Genomic DNA, 14,409 nt, shown 5'->3' with positions numbered 1-14,409 from the left:
CACACTTCCCCTAATAGCATATGTGGGGTTTTGTTTTCTCGCGATAGATCCTTTATTGGAGGTGTACCTCAGCGACATCGACAGGTGCGAAATTTCCTCTCGTTCCCTTTGAGCTGTTGCTCTTTATTTTGCGCGAGTGTTTTTAACGGAGTCTAGCAATAAAAAACAAACCGAAGAATCGTTTGTTGTGGTTTGCTGCACGAACAAGGATAGGGACAGGTACTACAGGAAGTGCAAGGCCCGATTGGGAAAAATAATGCGGGATGTATTTCACTCAAAAAGAGTGACACTCAAAGTATCAAAGTTTCACTCAAAAATCTCTTAATTGAAGAAGAGTGAAGTCGAGTGCGTCGCTGTAAAGTGTGGAAACGTCATTAAATTGATAAAACCAACACAAAATCATGTTAAAAACTCCATGTTAAGGTGGCATTTGGCTAGTTTTTGAAGTAAAACACCGTTTTAGTTGTTTTCTGTCGAAAATATCAAATCGATAAGCTTTGCAGGCAGATTTAAAACATTCGAAAAGGGAAGGATTCAAATCACTGCGTAATTTTGTTTGGAACAAAATTCAAAATGGACAAACATACATGGCAGCAAATCGCGTTTCAAATTTGGTTTTCCCTGCATTCAATTCAATAAATATGACGTAACGCCGAGCCGAAAATGGCGGTACGTTAAAGAGAAATGGAATGTTAAACCCCGTTGTTAAAGCGGAAAACCGACTCGTGCTATGCTGTTGCTGTAACAAGAAGCTTAGGTTTGTGTTCAGATGATGCCGAAAACTTGTAAATTTATGTTTAGGAAAAGCTAGGGAAACGTATGGGAACAAAGGCGGGAAATTGTTGCAACCTTCCGGGAAAGACCGTGAATTTAGTGATTCCGCATAAACGAAAAGGGCCACAGCTCATTCGCTCGTTTATTCTTCCCTTACACTGTTGCCTATACCTTCAATTTAGCCGACTCGAAGTCATACAAATTTTATTCATCAAATGCTGTTTTAGGTGTTTAAAGACATTGCCGTTTTGTAAAATAAAGTACAGTGGGAAATTGTCTTCAATATAACCATAAAGTCGCAGAAGAGTTTTAATACATATGTGTCCATGAAACAGCGTGGAATCGAGGTATATTTGTTGCTGACGCGCAATGGGTGAACATCAAATTAAATGGTGTTTTTTAAAGCGCGATTTTGGATAAACACAATTCGAGACGAATTTGTCACAAGCTCTCCATCAATTTTCCATCGGCATCCATTGTTAAAGTGGTAGTGCGAACTGCTGAGAGCCGGTGGCCGTGGACGCTATTATAAATTACCCTTCTCTCCAGGCGCAATAACGTTCGCACCCGAAGGGCTGCTACTAGCCCTGTTGTGCGCGTGACGATCAGTACAGAAAAATAGGATGTTATACCTCCTTTCCCACCGGCCTTCGATGATTGAGAGCCTGGGGTGATTGATGACAATAGTAGGTAAACCGTACTTCCCATTGCGGGTTTGGCTTGCAGCGGCCGACGACGGCTTTGAAGCTATAGAGGTAGTTGCACGTCGACCCACACCACCTACGGTGTTGTCAGAATGTCGCCTCACTGATTGAAATTGCAACTTTGACGATTGGAAACAACGCTAATGACCCGAAAACAGGAAAATAGCATCTTGAGCGGGAAACTTGGGCATTGCAAAAACTAAACAGAACATTAGAAGAAGTTACTTAAATAATTTGTTTTACGTACCGGTTTTGCGATGTACGACCTTTAGGTTTGTGTGCCTTGAACGGTTTGAAAGTGAACCTAAAATAAAGAATGAACCCTGTTTCTACGGCTGAGTTGTACTCGAATGGCATGCGATTCGATAGCAATAAACTATATTAAGATAATCCCACGCACACAGAGTCTGTTTCTCCTAACCCAGAGACCATTTTAGCTTTTGTGTGCCAAACGACAACAATTCAACTTTTCCAGAGCGCACGCCACGCCCGCTCTTTAATAAACGTTTTATAGTTCTGTCGTATACGTTTGTGGATGGACGCCCTCTCAGCTAACATATCAATCACAGGAAAACTCATCTGTGCGTTTCTAATATTGATTATTTTTTGGAATGATTCTGTGTTACCAGAAAGTTAAAAGACTAAGCAGAATTTCCCCCTGTCGGAAAAAATAAATAACCCTTACCTCAGAGCAGCTGGTAAACTATCCTTGCTCGAGGTAATTAACCGCCCGGACGACCCCCGTTAAATCAATAAATAGAATTATCACGAAGAATGCGGGTCACACCTCAAACAAATACTTCACAAAAAGGCTCTGGACGATGCGTTTAATATTTTATTCCGTGTTGGAGTTTGTGCCTTGCCTTAAACTCATTACACCCACGTTGTACACCGCAATCGAGCGTAGCTTGAAGCTCATTGTATGTGGACACACTTCCGTTGCGCGCAGGGGCCTGGCGACCCTTCGCAGCGGTTCATACAGGTGCATCGACCATTGAACTGTGGATAGACTGTGTCAGAACGGGCATAGAAATTAGGCATGACGTGATCATCACGGCCATGTGGCTTGTCCTATTAAACTCGGTGCGGTGACGTAAGCTTTTGGGGATGCTCAGCTTGACTTGCTTCATTGGGTGGCAAAGCAATGCCGCAACGTTGTAAATGCACAGAAAGGGCGTTGCCCAGTTCGTTCATTTTAACCTTGTAGGGACAGGCAGTCCAATCATTTTAGACTTTTTCGACATTGATTGTTTATCTTTGTACATCGTGAAACAAAACAAAGTTGGTCGTTTCTGTGACGTTTTGAGACTGTTTTCTGTAATCATTATTCGTGCAGTGTGTAAATGTGACTAGAACTATTGTTGACAACTGTCGAAACACGAAACCGAGTTCTCCAAATGTCGAATCCGCTTATTCCTACTAGACGTCTCTCAAATACAAACACAGCAACGCCTTTTCGTTTTTAGGCATCCGCAGAACAGGGGGCCGTTATTGGTGATATAACCTCGACTGCCGGCTCTGAATCTTTTCTCGGGTGGCAGCAATAACGCAAATCCGTTCTACCAGGAATCAGGCATGTCGACCTCAAGCACTTCGCACCAGCGATGAGCTAATGAATTATGCAGGGCACAGGAGCGTTGGACATACGGCCGCAGTGAATTGTTCTGGCTCCATATAAACACAACAAACTCAGTGTAGCCGCTTGCATCGTTAATACGGCCTTAATGCGGCTTATTGTATTTGCATATGCGCGGCGACTTCCTGAATCAGCATCTTTGTTCGGGACTGGTAACGAGTTTCCCTTGATAAAGTTGAAACATCAAAAAAATAGTGTTTTTGATGTTGATAATTCTTTTACCATTAATTGCCGTTAACCAGTCTTTTGGTATCTCCCGCCTTATTTAATTATTCCTCAAATTGGCACACAAATAAATTCAACAGAAATTTGTGTCAAAAGACATCGGTTTAATTGGGTGAATCGTTTCATCATAAATTCGTCAAGCCAGGCGGGTTATTTTGTTAGCGTTCAGACAAACGCCTTTTCAATGAACTAAACAAAGATTCCCATCATACTTGCATCTACATGACAGAGCAATAAAGTATTCAAATACTACAATGCAATGCTATATGCTCGCCCTGATCCAATAATAACTGACAATGGCTCTCAGAGGTCTTTGAAATGAAAATATACCCCTCATCTGTCCGGTAATTCGATTAACGAAAGTCATGCAGTATTAATGCACTCAGATCCATGTTCTTATTGATGTTCTCGAACAATGAAACTGTGCGCGTTGACGAATCAACAAAACCTGTGGAAATACTTTATTAAGAGAAGAATGGGCAGAAAAAGTCTTGTCGCGCTGTCACAGATCCTTTGTTAAGTCCAATTTATACTCTGCACTTCGAAAATCGTTGTTTTGCGACATATAGCACAACGTTTACGGATCGAACGCTTGAATCCTGGACAGGGAACTATATGTGACGGTGCAAGTGGCATTATACGGTCATTTACAGTAAAAGTTACTTTAAGTCGAGAGTTCCAGAGTCCTGTTGAAAAAACTACATAGTGTTTCAAACAAACATTTGTCTCCTGTGAAACTAATTATTATAAGCGCTGCAATTGCACAACAGTCGCCCTGCGTTTTCTTGAAAGAGGATGCATATGGTGGAATAATCTATTGCGACATGCGCAGGACTTCAATCCAATTCATGCTGTCCGTGTGTTACGAAACAAACCAAGTCTTTAAAACATTAAACAAAAACAGAACAAACATTTTTATTACATGTGTATCCGCATTAGTTTCAGATACTTCTGCAGCGGCACTTGTGTAAAAACGTGCTCTTTTGATTATAGTTTGTGGTGACGACTATTTTTATAAGTTCAAAAGTGTCAGGGCCCTTGTAATCCTCATATGTTTGGCGGCATCAACACCAACATGCTCAGAGACGACAGAGGCCAACGTTTCATTAAAGAGTGACAACTTGTGTGCACAGCAAGTACAGGAGCGTATGTAGCTAATCGTACCAATTTTAGCCCCGTAACTACGGCGGTCGCAAATACCCGAGCCTTAAAACGTGTAGTCACAGAACGGAGAAGGAAACAATCTTGGCCAAATGCCTTCGGTTCAACCCCAGCAGCGGAGCCGAACAAATTGTTGGCCGATCCTACCCTTGTTCGTACGCCAAACAAGCTTGAATGGTACAAGAAGTGTAGAAAACATCGAGAGATCGAATGTTTACTTGCCTATCGAAGAACATGCCTCAGAAAATGCCACTTGACAGCTTGTTGGCGTTGGTTTGTGACTGGCGGCAAATTTCTTGAATCGGTTCGTGTTTACAATTCAACACTCCTATGTGTGTCTTGAAACACTTTGTTAGCAGGGCGCTGGGATCAATAGTGATGGGATTAACAACTTGTTTTTATGCTTTCACGGGCTTGTGAAATAGGCCGCGGCTTATAAGTTTTTTAACCCTGACATTTGTGCGACTTGCGTTTTTTAATGACACGTCGATATTCTCTCTGCGGTTTTGTTTTTCATCGAAATACTCCATCATAGGTTTTACCAATTTCTTTAATTAGCCGTGTCCGTATCTGGTCGTTTACTAGTCAGTCTCTTACAAACGCAGTGCACCAGTAAGCATTATAGGTGTAGGTTTTACCGTACAGGTTTACAAGCGACACTTTGGTGATAACATTTGCGTGTGGCTTAAATTGAAGTGCTGCTTACAACTTGTAACATTATAGCAGGCGGCTTATTGTCCATGCCGACTTACACTCGAGTATATGGTTTGACATTATGGATTCGGAAAATTGGCCTCCGCTAGCTGTTATAAGTTCCACATTCACGGGTCAATCATAAACCAAACAGCTGCCATTGCTACCCTTACCAGAAATACTGATTGGTATTGGTAATATATTGGAGAGGCGTGAAGAAAGAGATGGGTACAATATCTCTATGAAAAGTTATTTATAAATTTAAAAACGAATACGTGGCAACCATATGTATTGTCTAGAACAAAGCGTCACTTAAAACCTTGAATTAAAAGTGAGGGACAAGAGGCTTTTGAAGAAACAGCAGCAACAAAATGCAATCGATTTTTCATTTCAACGATGTGAGAGTTCGCCGGGTCGACCTTTGTATTTTATAATGTGCCGCTGTCCACACACTAATTCGCGATATTGATATAAACCGGCATGACTTTACAATGTGACATCTGGCGCGGGTAATTTATCAACAGTATTTAAGCAGCGGCAACTCGCTGCAAATTGGACGTGTCGTCCGGGATGCCATTTATTTTGCGGCGGATATTTTGACAGGGCGCAAGAAAGATCGGCTTTGACGAGGCTTCCTGTGGTTCCAGTGGCCTGAAATGAAGGAAGAGCTGAGGAAGCGACCTATTGGTTTATTCGAAGAACCGGTGCTGATCTATAATTTGATGTTTTGATCAACAATGTTTTAGATTACGGGGTTATGTCTGACGCACCACAGATTTGGTTGTTGCACGAAAGAGCCGCGCAATTTTTTGACCAAAAACTTACAAATATGACATAGTTTGAACGATGTAAATCGGTGACGAACAATTTGCTTTTGGATCATTTGTTTGTCCAACAGAACTTCCTGTACGTACAAAGTAGTCTTATTTAAGTGTTTGAAGGCACTGCAACGTTCGTTCCCTTTATCGCTATCCGTGGTATCGAGCAATAAAACAAGTAAAGCGAGCAACAAGCAATAAAAAAAAAGTTTTAAAAAAAAGTGACATTTTAGTAGGGAACCAGGTTGTTCGTTGGACCCAGAACTTATTAAACCGATAGTTGTGTCTACCTAGGGCCCAACTGGTTTATAGCCTTACCAAAAACCGCCAACCAGCTGTTAGGAAAGGATTAAACATATTTGCGAATTCACCACTATTGTGGATATTTCTCCCAACGTGAAACATTCGTTCTATTTTAAGCGGGAGCCAGGCTGAGCTGCAAAAACTTTGTGCATGGGGCAGCAAGCGTTTCCTGAATTTTACCAGTGCCGCGAAACTCATCGTTCACTTCAGTAAAAATACTGAAATCCGATGCTGGACCAGCACTGCCCAAGGGAAGCGCCAGAACCACGAACGGCGAGTGATCTCCGAAAGCCAATTGTGGAGCGGGCAGTTTACAAGCAGTTTAATGACGCTTCGCAGCTCAAGTATCAGCAGTTCTGAACGTAGCGGTGCGTGGAAACTTGGCTGGGTTTCAGGAAAATATCGGGTCACGAAGCTATTTAGAAATACCGCCCTCGACTTGTTACGTTATACGCAGTTCCGAAAGACAAATGCATTTCTCCATGCAAACTCATGTGTGAAATTAAAACCATTTGGAACCCGATGCGTGGAGGAGTTCCAATCCATCACAATCTATCGCTGGTTGCAATTACCGCCAACATATAAGACGTTAAGCTTCGTTTATTTGAAGCGTCGTTCATCATTAATACCCGTTGAAGTCCTTGATGCAAATGTTACACAATGGGCCTATCATAAGAATTCACAAATGCTTAGCGATGTTGATGACACCTTGTCGTAAAAATGCGAGGTTTCATCCCTATTACACGTATAATAATGTTGATGAGCACAGCAGTGTTCAAAAATGAAGGCTTATCATGATTGCCATGTTAGCTTTGGTTTTTCTTTTGTGTAGTCAACTCTCAAGTTTTTTTCGTTAAGGTCTGTCGATGTGGATCAAAGGAAACGTTCTGATAACCGAGTAGGCGTTTGCGTTTCGATGGGTTTTGCTTGGTCAGCACGGCCGGGTGGCCACCTTTCGTCACATGTAACCTGTCGCAACCCATTTACCTCCCAGTGCGACTGGCTGCGATCCTACGACAGACGGTGATTCTCCGTGAGGAAATCACCTTTACATGGGCGCCTGATGACTCGATAACCTTCATGGTTTTATCGGTGCCCATGCCATTTCATTTCCTTGTATATTGTTGTTATGCGTAGTTGCCTTTTTCGCAAAATAAACATGATTTGATTTGATTTGATTTTTTCATTCTTATTAAATCGACCAAATTTTATATAGCTGCTGTTTCAGCCAGTGCAATTATGTGCTATATATAACAAAAACGTGTTGTGACCAAAAATTTAACGCGTGGAAATTGCCGATTTCAATGGAAACCGTTGTATACTACTACACAAAAAGTATAAAACAACGTTGCTTTAAAGGGGGCTCACGTCGTGCCACAAGTATGATATTGCATCGCGCTAACAAGCTCGAAAAGGTGGGTTAATCGATTCAAACTAAAACAAAGCAAACGACGAGGGTTTTGGAATGACGTTGCCCTGACGTTTAACGCGGTTTGGTCAAAGAGTCCTCACAACGCGACCCGCGGTAACCAAGCCATGCTTTGCTCGGCGAAACAAAGGCCTGTTACGAGGACGTATCTGAAGTGTGCGAACCCGGGGGCCGAAACTTGTAAACAACACGCCGCAGAGATGTGCGTAGTAAAAGAGGCGAGATGCCTCGGCAAAGAGAGGGATATGGTGTTGCGATGGAGAGGTTTTGCGGCGTGGGCTCGAAGCCATAGTAGTCGCGATCAATTGAGAGGTTGGTAATTTGACCGTGAATAGCTCGCCCTGGCCTCCGCGGAACAGCTCACTCAATTGCTTTCCAATGGCTCCAGGCCGCCGGAATGTACAAGAAATAACAACGCGCCTTGTGATTTGGCCCCGAAATTGCCCTCGCGTTGTCCGCCGACTCGCACCGTCACGCTCCACCGGCGTTGTGCCTGGCAATTTGCTCACGGAGACCACAGTTGTCGCATGACCGGCGGTGGACACTTGGCCATTGCGGCGTCTTACACAATTGCCTCTCTTGACCTAACCAAGTCAGGCGTGCAAGGAGGTAATGCGACTTTAAGCCCTGTGACTTACAATTTTATTCTCATGGGGAATGCCAAATTTGTACCGCTGCGAGGCCTGGTATAGCGTACAGACCAAGGGCACACCGCTGGTTCCCATGTCTTTATGATAGAATGGTGCACCAGTTTCCCGCTTTCGAGTCCTACTATTACCAATCCATATACTTCATACGCCAAGAATGTACATACACCGACTGGGGAAAAGCAATGTGTTTTGATGCCATGTACACCAGCAAAGTGTTACCAAACGAAATAAAAATAATATCCCGAAATGATTGTCTCGTCGTATTTCAACACCACCATGGCATGTTGGCACATGAAGCGCAAGTTGATCAATTGCAAGGAACAATAGACGAAGTTTACAGTGATGCTATCCCACGGGATGTTAAAAGCTACAATTGCATGGCTTCGCTTCGGCAATTTCGCTGTTAGTCTGTGGGCGGATTTTCTGCATGTGGTAAACGTTTTTCGACGGTTATGTAACCCACTGAGAAGGAAATAAACTTTTTAGAGTCGGAAAGTGGTCTCACAGATCGTTTCCCGTGAGTCATAGATTTGTTCAAACTTGTTGCCGACAACTTATGAAAGGTTTGTTTATGTCACTGTTGCCAAACTAGGGTCCTCGCGTGACGGAACGAGTGGCCTTAATTTACGACCACGCTTGAACGCCCAGGCGTTGCGTTGACGTCACGCAACCACGACCCCGTGACGAGTCGTGACAATAAAAAGGTACACTCAGAAAAACAAGTAAATTAGGTATTCAAAAACATATAAATTGGGATTTTGAACTTGACACATAGTGTGACTGACGAAGTGGAGCTTTTGCTGATAGAGGTTAAATCGATTGCATTCGACAGTTTGCTGGGGTCAGGGGCCCTTCTTGAAACGGTTCGGATCATTCAAAACTACAAACGAACTGGCGCGGACTAATAGTTGAACAAGAGAATGGTATGTCGTTGAGGGCCGCTTGGGCCCGAAGCTGGGTCTTCTTGTCCCGTGCTTGTCCCGGCTCTCACGGCAGCGGGCCAACGTTGTTTAAGTGCTTCTTTCAATCGTCGTTGAAGGCCCCCTCCAACCGAGCTTATCCTCGGCGATGTGGTTACAATACAACAAGATGAGGCCCAAGCAGTTGAAAACGAACCTGACAAATTGTAACTCTCCTTTCGCGGACCCGATTACAAAACCAAGCTGCTTTGTTTAAAGCATGCTTGAGTGTTGTGTGAAGGGAGTGTATACGCAGCGGACAGAGTTTCACGTTCTCAGTACATTTTGCCCTTGAGTCTTGCTGTCAAGGATTCCTAAACATTGCTTGAACAGTGTGATAAATCTGCATACCAGCAGCGGCGCCGCATTGGCCGTAAAAACATGTTATCGTGGCACAGATAAGGAATGGAACAACATAACATTCTGAACGATCTCAGTAAATGTTTCCACCCCCGCGTAACTAGGCGAAAATATTCCTTTTTCTGATTCCACTTAAATGCGTTTAAGATGTAAACAGAGTGTCGCGCGAGTCTGTACGTGACTTCCAATGGGCCCGAATGTCCCAAGGAAAGTCTCACGTCATAATCCATCAGAAAACGACCGTTCGGAAAGCAATTGTTGGCTTGTTTTCGTAGCGCCGCAAATCGCCCTGCCGCGCCATTCACAAACCAAAGCCCTATTCCAACACGACGAGCTCCGGTCGCGCCAATTTAAACTGTGTCCACAGTCACTATCCGTATACCCTCTTTACGGTTTTCCAGAGATACTTTGTTGTAAACGCGTCCGGGCTCTGTCGGTCACTCAAGCGCGGACGTTGATATTTACGTCAGGCCGTTCCCTATGGGCGAGACGCTGGGTTTTGTCATTTTAAACCGGTGTAAACTGATTTGAACCGGTTAAAATAAAACTATTTTACCTTCGTGAGTGGCCTACGTCTCGAATGTCATTGGTCAAACGTGATAAACTGGAGCCTGATTGCATGTACGATCGAGAGGACAACATTTAATAACAATCTGAGCAGATTACCAACATGGCAACCTGACCTTGGTTTCTCAAAATTTGCTGATAAATTAATAAGGTCAGTTAACAGCCTACAAAGAGTTTGTCCCGAACAGGTCACCAATCCCAATTTAGCAATGGAAGAAAATTAACTTCAAAACAACACTCAGGGTGTACATTTGAACGGGCCACAGGTGAGTTACACGCAGCATCCCCGACTCAAACAGGTTGCGCTGCTGCGCTGATGTTTTGACTAAAAGTCGTATAACGGGAAGCAGAAGCAGCAAATCACTGCAAATTGCCACGACCGGTTTGTTTGCTGGAAGGGGGCAGCGGAGCGTGAAGGAAATTTACACAAACACGCTTTGTTGCAGTCCCGGCGACCTTAAATTTCCGTGTATTTGCTGGAACTCAGCGCAAGTCCAGGGCATATTTGACCAAATTGGGCCTCGCGCGTTTAGGCTGGCCCACAGGTTACCATTAAAGCCGTAAAATATCAATTGCGATTTTTACGATTTGTTTCGCTGAAACGCAGGACCCGCATTCTTTTTTCTGATCGCCCAGCATTTTCCAGGGCCGACGCTGCTCGAACTGAGAAATTAATTTCATTGTTGTGATGCCACAAACGACTTGGGGACAACCGCAGGAACCGGAAGGGGAGAGGGGAGCATTTTGCTTGTGTGCTGTGACACAAACACAAAAACCAGTCACGTACAGTTCGAAAAATTCCTCACCATTCTACATTTTGAATGACTTGTGGGCCATAGACGTTAAACCGCTTAAGCACCTGGTCTCTGACAGGTTCAAAAGCCAATAAAGACCAAGCGATGGGAACGACCTATGTACTGGTGGTCTGAAATGTAGCTGTAGAAAAAGACACACTTTACCCGAGTGGACTATATATGTTGTTTTGAATGCATACAGCAATCTCCATTTTTTTAATTTATCAATGTGCCTGAATAGGAAACGAATAACTAATGAACCAATGATAAGTTCGAAATCTCGTCTTTATAAAAAGCAAGCGAATTTTAGAGAGCAAAAAGACTGCCCTATATTATAGTAAGCACAGAAAGATAATTATTTACATAGACTTTTGGAAACCATAGATATTTTATTAATTAGGACGTTTCGGCAACAACTCATGCCACCATCAGTGCAATAAAATGGCGTGGCTGATAGCCAAAAATCCCACAGTTATATAAAGCTGGCCTGGCTATGTTTTCTACATTATGGGCAAGCAGCCATTTTGTAATCAAAATTATGTGTAAATCCTTGAGTGGTGATCTTAAGTGGATTTGATTTTAACGCAATTCTCTCTATAATCGGGTACCAGGCGAACAATGTTTGTAATGATGTTATTTTTATGAATTATATGTTGGCCATTAAGTTACAAGAAACTAAACTTTTGCCGCCAAATCAAAAATGACACATCCAGTTTGAGTGGATTGCTGTTACACCCACTAGCTATGTTGGATTTCCTGTTTTCTGCACAACATGTTGTATTTTGTTTGCACTGAAAACCGCGTGATCGAAACCTCGCCCTCGTTGCCAGGAATGTTGTTTTTTTTTGGGCGTTTCGATACTGCCTGCCAATTGATTTTCCTGTTTATACGTTTACTGCGCTATATGCAGAGGTTGGCCATTTTCCGTATGCGGCTCCGTTGTCGGTGTGATCATCCCACCATGAAAATCCTTGATAGGTCTATAGGTATCTCGGCAGAAATTTGATCATAGTGAGCAGTATGGTTTTGATATTTATAATTTGCATTGGGTTGGGCTTTTTTGCATCTTCGCCATTTTTATATCCTGAACTTAAAACTGCGACTTTTAATTTTTAAAATAAACGATTTTCGATAGGAGTGGCTACGTACAATGCATTTTACGTCATAGGTGTCTTTGTATTTCGTTCCAGAACGAAACGAAGCACGTTTACTTTATTGGTGTTTTCTTGAAAATACATTAGGTATTGCTTTTAGTTAAACGATATCCTTTATTGATCAGTAAAATACCTTTCAACCTGCTTTATGGACTTTGTGATGTATGGAGTAATTGCTCTTTAGCGCAAACAGCGGAAGAACATTCGACAGCATGTCAACAAGCTAATAACATCAAAACTGGAAGAGTTTAATGTAGAGAGAATAGATGTTTATATGTGGTTTTTCATACTTCCAAACCTTTCCAGAAACAACGGGACAATTCTCACCTCGTTCTCTGTGCATCCGGCGATCTATAAGTATTTTGTTTTAGTATACGGATGTCAAACTGAGGGTATTCTCAGATAAACTTTTGGAATTTCAATTCGCTGAACTCAATTCCCGCGTTTCAAAGCAGTCACACAGTAGGCCAATAGTTAGGGGGAAAACATACAGTAGGGGAAAAAATGCATGCCTTACTCATGTGGCCTCACATAACACATTTCTTCCTCGTCACATTGTTTGTTCGCCAAGCTAAGAGAGCATGAGAAAGGAGGAAAATAACCACACAGAAATTCTCCGGAAGCCAAGCAGAAAAACCAGATAACGTAACGCCCCAAAAGTACGTGGGCGTAAGAATTCGTACGTTACAAGCTTTTGAAATCCGAACACGGTATTTGGTTTTGTACAACATGGCACGGAGCGGTACACGGAGACCTGCAGTTTCGACTGTCGTTACGACGCTCCATAACGAGTTTCGATACAGTCGTTGAGGTCACGTAGGATGAATCAGTTGTAATTTTTAAAATTGCGCGCCAATCTTTTAACCATTCCCATACACGCAATTAAAGTCCGTTGGCGGTTCGCGAAAAGGGTGAATTGCAGTGGTGATTGCGATCTTAATTATTTATGAAAAAGACTACGATGTTTATGTTTTTCTCCGACAGGTTTTCAATTCCTTATCCGTTGCCATACGCTATCACAAAAAAAGTAGTGTGCATATGAGGCAGTTCCGGTACATACAATCCTGTTTACAATGTTAGGGCAAACACTGGAATGGCTTAGGCTGCCACTTGACATTAAGAACGACGCCATTTTGCATGTCGATTTTTGATCGATTATTTGGCACTAATCATATCACTTTCAAAGTGCTATCTGAGATGCCAATTTCTTTGATTTAGTGAGTGGGTGTTACTTGAAATGTGAGCCAAAATCTAACATAACGTTTGTTTCGTGATCGTTCAAATCCAAAGGTTAGTTTTTCATCCAGGCCAAGCGACTCATACAATGCTTCTCGACAGGCCAAAGTATTTGTTACGCTTTGGTGGATATGTCAACACAATTATGCCTGATCCATACAATACCTTGTTGATCTTTGGTTTGTTGGTTTCCGAACGTGGAGATTACACTCAACCTTCGGCGTCAAAATTGCACTTTTGTTGTGATTAAATTAAGTGAAACGACATTATTTCTCCATGAGAACTACGGCAGACAAACAAACAACAACCATGAGAAATTAAAAGGCGTGCGCACCGTTGTGAGAAAAACCTCCGAGTCCAGCTCTTTTGCATGCGAAGACTAACACATATATACGAACAAATGTTGAGCAATAAAAATAAATGTCAAACAATTTGTAGACTTGATAAGGAACTTGTAGACTTGATAAGGAAAAGTTTTAAAAGCAAAAAAAAATTTCAGATTTTTGAAGTTGGCAGCCTTAATTTTGTAAATAATTCAGAAACCACAAATGCTTTTTCGGCTCAAAAGTCCAGAACGGGAATCGCACTATTTCATTTACATTGGCACGTACTACAGGACATGGTGGCATCCACCTTCCGTGCTCATTAATTTTAACGCACTGACAACAAGCCAGGAACGCCAGTGTTTTGCACAAATATTTGTAAAGGGAGTTCTCGTCACTCTTGCTGGATATGCCGATTCCTGCATAATTATTCAGCTGACAAGTTGACTTTGTGCATATGATGATTTTCTACTGGACGTGGTGGAACACTTTTGTTCAGCAAAAACTTACAGAACTGGGTTGTAGAACATTTAAAACAATAATAAAAGCGAATGGTGTTTAAGCAAGGATTTATCCACGGATTATTTTCTTGCCATTTGCGATGCTAATGTCTACAATGTTGC

This window comes from Ascidia mentula, chromosome 3, assembly GCF_947561715.1.
Source record: "Ascidia mentula chromosome 3, kaAscMent1.1, whole genome shotgun sequence".
Taxonomy (NCBI): domain Eukaryota; kingdom Metazoa; phylum Chordata; class Ascidiacea; order Phlebobranchia; family Ascidiidae; genus Ascidia; species Ascidia mentula.
The sequence above is the reverse complement of the archived record's forward strand: the minus strand, read 5'-3'. Positions refer to the sequence as shown.